The sequence below is a fragment of the Molossus molossus genome, unplaced genomic scaffold (assembly GCF_014108415.1).
Source record: "Molossus molossus isolate mMolMol1 unplaced genomic scaffold, mMolMol1.p scaffold_m16_p_7, whole genome shotgun sequence".
Classification (NCBI taxonomy): Eukaryota; Metazoa; Chordata; class Mammalia; order Chiroptera; family Molossidae; genus Molossus; species Molossus molossus.
The window spans coordinates 59779468-59785467 of NW_023425401.1; positions in this window are offsets into that span (position 1 = coordinate 59779468).

A 6000-nucleotide genomic window follows, 5' to 3' on the forward strand; every position below is an offset into this window, starting at 1 on the left:
GTAGCCTCGACTCCACCCATTGGGTGCTCTCAGAAGAGGGGCGGAGACTAATGGGGTAGAGGCCAGTTCCTGGAAAATGGTGCTGGGGTGGGTCATGGTAGTGACTCTTGAACTGGGGTCAACTGTTGGTTGGGTATTGGGAAGGGTTCCATGTAGAGGAAGAGGTGGACCTCAGCTCCACCTTGAGGAGAGTCACTCTCAGAAATAATGGGTGTCCATTTGTAGATTAAGCTGAGCTGGGAGATCTACCAGTCTGCTGTTGCTTGTATCACAACAAGGAAATTTAGGTTTAAATCAAGAGGGAATTGGCCTTTCATAATTCCTTTCTAAACTCAAAGGCCTCTTTTGGCAACTTCCAATTCTTCACTCTTTTGGCCCCAATCCATTTCAAGCAACCACTGGTATTCCAGAGTCATTCAGGTAATTGGAGTGGGTGGCATCAGTGAGATAATCTTCTAAACAGTAGAGCCATCTTCATATTTAAGATATTCCTAAAAAACTAAATAGTACTTGCTCAAGTTGATCAAAGATCGATTACAACAAAGACATTCTACTTAAAATATCTTTGGTTTTGAATATATAGTTCTTTCTAAATAAGCACACTTCATTTTTTTTTTTTTATTTGTATTGTATCCCTTTGCATCGTCATCTCTATCATTCAGAAAGGATGCATCATCACAGGCAATCAAAATAGCTCTGTTGAAAATAACACATTGCCTGTTATATTTGAAGGGAGGAGATTATGAATACTTTAGAGTAGTGGACATTCTTTAGTCCCCTCTTCCTCCTCAGTGCCTGCCAGATAGTGGGCACTCCATGTTTGCTGAGTGGATGGATAAAGTATTATTTGAAATGCGGTGAGAAAGAAAAATGTATTGAAATTGCTTAGAACAGGACAATTTTATAATTTACATTTATATTGTAATTTTCTGTAATTTCCTTAAATTTTTAAGGTTAAAAAAAATCTCCTTTTACTCAGAATTTGAGGAAGGCATGCAAATTTTACCCTTCAGTGAGCATCTTATTTTGAAGTAGAGAGCTGATAAAGAAGTTTTGTGATTTGTGCCCTAGCCGGTTTGGCTCAATGGTTTAGAGCATCGGCCTGCAGTCCATAGAGATCCGGGTTTGGTGCCTTGGTTGCGGTTTGTCCCCGGCCCTGGTTGGTCATGTGGGTGGCAGCCACTAGATGTGTCCCTTTCACCTCTCTCTCTCTCTCTCTCTCTCTCTCTCTCTCTCTCTCTCTCTCTTCTCTCTCTTCCTCTCTCCCTCCCACTCTTTCTGAACAAAAAATGGGAAAAAAAATGTCCTCAGGTGAGGATTAAAAAAAAAGAAGTTTTGTGATTTGCATATAGTTGCTAATGGTTCCTTCAGACAGTTTAGCTGAAAGATACCTAGTTCAATCTCTTTATTTCACAGATGAGGAAATTTGGACCCACAGAGGTTCAGTAACACACCTTGCTAATAGCAGGACTGGGACTATAGTTTAGGTCTTTGAATTCCTAATCTGGTAACCTATTTATATTTCACTGAGGATTTTTCCAGTTGCGCTGTCAGGACTCTTAAAGGCAACAGAAAATTATACATACACGGAGTAACCAAGGGACCTTATTTCTACTTCCTGTGCCCTTCTTTCTACTTACACATCATCCAGAATTAAACTATTTTTATGTCTTATATTGGACTTACAGATAACATTTTGTTTGAACCACATAACATTTTGTTGGTTTAGTGTCAATAACAAAAGCAAAACTTCTTACATGGGAAATAGTTCTCTACCTACCAAAATCATAGTAAGTTTCTGGGGAAAAAAATCATTTTCCTAGAAAAGCATACCCTGATCTCAGAACTAGATCAGGAGTGATTGCCAGGTTCCTGAGTCCTTACATAAAAATGAGATAACTCTTTACATCACAACTAGTTATTGGTGATTCTGGGAACACATGGTAATATAAAATTTTAATAACTTCCATTGGAATGCCCCTGCAGATTGGCATAGAAAAATCATATATGAAACCAGTGGAATGTTAAGGGGACTTCGTAATGGAAGAACGGGGTAAAATAAGGATGTATGTACTTCTGGCTTCTCATATTGTTATCCTCTCCCTTCCATATTAGTCATATTATAAGTACTTAAGAGGCTTTTGCCACATTAATATATACCAGGAATCTACACAGATTTACACAATTGATTTAAACTAAGAGGGTAAATCTTTTTTTCAACACAATTTTTATTTCAGAAAATGTAAGATCTCAACAAATTGATGAGTATTCATTCAATAGTTCATTTTTGATAACACATACTCATTTAATTTACTTAAAACCAAACATGTTAAAGTGTTTAAATTACTAATGGCTTTTAAATTTGGTATTGTTTGATCTATCTATTTCTTTGTGTATTTCTTATTTTTACATTTTTTCTTAACCTTTGCTTAGCTCACATAGTCTTTAAAATGGCTCCTCATCTATTCTCCAAAGTAAATAAAATTTACACAGAAAGATGATATATTTCTTCTAGTTTCTGGGACTTTCCTGAGACACTGTAAAGCTTATGGAAGTTGACAACTTAAATTTTTGTTCTTGAGGAATAATAGTTTAAATCCTCAGTTTATTCATTTACTATTGAAGGGAAACAATGCTTCCTATAGCTGATAAATGATACATAATAAGAATAATGGAAAAAATCTAGCTGTGTATATTTTTTAATTTACATGAAAAAAAATGAATTCAAGCAGAATAAAGTGATTGGAGAAATTAAAACCAAAATATATCTCTTAGCTTTCCAGAACCTTTAAGATCCCACTTCTATAAAATAATTTGATTCTTGGAGAGTGACCAAATATAAAAATAAAAGTATATGTGGTTGTGAGAATCAGTTCTGGAATCAAACAGAATTGGAATCAAATAGATCTTTACAACAAATGACCCTGAGCACATTTTTTTACTTTTCTGAGTCTCTGTTTTCTCATCTATGAAATGGGCATGACTTCTACTTCAAACAATTGTTTTGACAATTGTATGAGATAACATTGGTGAATCATTTACTATAGTACCTTAATTACAGTAAGCATCCAATAAATAATAGCTATTCTTATTTGTCTTATCTAATTATGAGGATTTTACTTAGTTTAACCAACATATTTCAAACCCTGTAGTACAATACAAGATTTTCAAAATAGTAGTAGATTGATGAGGAAAAAATAAAATGTTCATGCTACAAGAAAACTGAGAAAACATCTAATAAGTCCAACACTCTTAATTCAAATGACAATATTAAGATACCAAGAGATCTGCCCAAGGTCACACAGCTGAATGGTGAAATAGCCTGAACTAGAACCTAAGTTTCTGTTAGTCTAGAGTTGTTTCTAACATTCTTGTATTTAACACAAGGAGATAGCATTAATTTTGGTTCAAATTAACTTAAAGAGCATGATTTATCAAGAAAAATTTCAACATTTTAATTAGAACCACTCTAAGGTAATTTAGATATTTCTATAAAAGTTATCTCAAAGCCTCAATATGCTGTAAAACTGTCTAATGTGAAATATGCAAAGACCATATAAACTAAGAGGCTAGGGCTTCCACTTCTAGGAAGATTATTATACCTTCCCCATTCCCCCTACTACTTACAACTAAAAACCCTGCACATAACATTTTAAATGAATATAAGAAGACTGATAAATGAAGAGAAGGAAGTAGACAGTCTAGGGACCTCAGAACCCAAGGAACAACATGGTATGGAGTTCCCTGGGTTTCCTGTTTTACTTTTTTCTCTTTTCTGCACGCTTCTCAGACTGGGTGCTGGAGAAACCAGCAACCCATAAATTCCAACAGATATAGGCATAAAAAAGCCCCGACAAATTATTGTTCTCTCTTGCTATAAAAGCAGGAAAGGAGTAAGTTAGCAAAACAGAAACCTTCTAAGAAAATTATCTACTTCAACAAAATACTGCAGAAAACTATGGCTTCTGCCCTTCTCACCATGCTGTAACAGGGCACCATGCTATCCTTTCTGGTGTTGTTTCAGAGAAGGCTAAATAGGGAATCACTATTCTCACCCCTGCTGGGCAGTTAAGAGGCCATCCCCTCCCACAGTGTCTATGGAGATCATGTGGAAGCAGTAGCAAGACACTCCTACCCCTCCCAGCTAGGAAGTTATCACTGGAGGTCTAGTGGAGACCTAGAATTCCCATCCCCACTCAGCAGTAATGACTTGGGTGTCAATAGAGGTAGATCCGAGATACCTGGACTTCTTCCTGGTAATACCAAGGTAGCACCTCTCCCTTCCCTTGTTGAAACAGTGTCAGAGAAAAACAGCTAAAACAAGTTTAAATAATATTCCAGAGTCTCACAACACAATAATGCCCAGGTTTCAACTGAAAATCACTTATCATACCAAGATCCAGAAAGATCTAAAGCTGAATAAAAAACAACAATCAATAAATGCCAACATTGAGATGATAAAGATGTTAGAATTATACAATAAAGATATTAAAACAGCCATCATAAAGGCTCTTTAATAAGCAATTGTGAACACTCTTGAAACAAATGAAAAAATAGAAAACTGCAGTAAAGAAATAAAAATTTCAGCACAGAAATAAAATATATAAAGAAAAAACAAATAGAAATTTTAGAATTGACAAATACACTAATCCAAATAAAAAGCTCAGTGGATAGGATTAACAGCAGAATGGAGGGGAAAGAGGAAAGAATTGTGAACTTGAAGATAGAACAATAAACTCTCCAATCTAAATAACAGAAAAAAATAATAATCTAAAACAAAAACAAACCAGAGTCTCAGAAACCTGTGGCACTATGAGATCTAATATTTGTGTCATCAGGGACCTGAAAGGAGAGAAGAAAGAAAGTGGGGCTCAAAATGCACTTGAAATAATGCCCTAATAATGTTCCAAATTTGGCAAAAGACATAAACCTACAGATTTGAGAAACTGAAGTAACCTAAACAAGATAAACCACAGAAATCCACAACAAGACACATCATTGTCAAACTTCTGAAAACTAAAAGAAAAAAGAAAAAAATCTTGAAAGCAGCAAAATAAAAAGGATATTTTACCTATAAGGGAAAAGCAATTTGAATAACAGCAAATTTCTCATCAGAAAACATAAAGGCCAGAAGGAAGTGGTTCAACATTTTTCAAATGCTGAAAGAAAAGAACTCTCAACCCAAATTCCTATATCCAGTGAAAACATCTTTGAGGAAATCAAAACATTCTTACATTAAAAAAACTAAGAGAATTTTTGTTGCTGGCACAGCTACCCTAAAGAAATGGCTAAAGGAAGTTCTCTAAACAGAAAGAAAACAAGAAAGAAGAAATCTTAGAACATCAGAAAAGAAACAAAAAACAGTAAGCAAAAATATAGGTAAATATGATAGACTTCCCTTTTCCTATTGAGTTTTCTAAATTATGGTTGATGGCTGTGAGGGACTGACTGCTTATGCTCCCCAAAATTCATGAGTTGAAACTGTAAAGCTTTTTTTTTTTTTTATTACAGATGTTTCTCCTTTTTTTCCCACTGATTTCCCCCTCCCACTCCCTCTCTGTCCTGTCCCCATGTTGTTCATGTCCATTGTTCATGTACAAATGCATATAAGTTCTGTGATTTATCTCTCCCCCACCACCCACTCTTCTGGAGATCGTCAGTCTGTACCCCACTTCCACGTCTCTGGGACTACCTTATTCCTCAAACTGTTATGTTTATTATATTCCACCAGTAAGTGAGATCATATGATACTTGTCTTTCTCTGTTTGGCTTGTTTCACTTAGGAAAATACTTCCAGGTCCCTCCATGTCATCTCAAAGGATAAGAGATCTTTCTTTCTTACAACTGCATAGTACTCCATTCTGCATCTGTCCCACAGCTTTTTTATACATTCGTCTACTGATGGACACTTAGGCTGTTTTCAGATCATAGCTATTGTAAATAGTGCTGCTATGAACATGAGGGTACACATATTTTTTTTATTGTTTCAGGCTTCTTAGG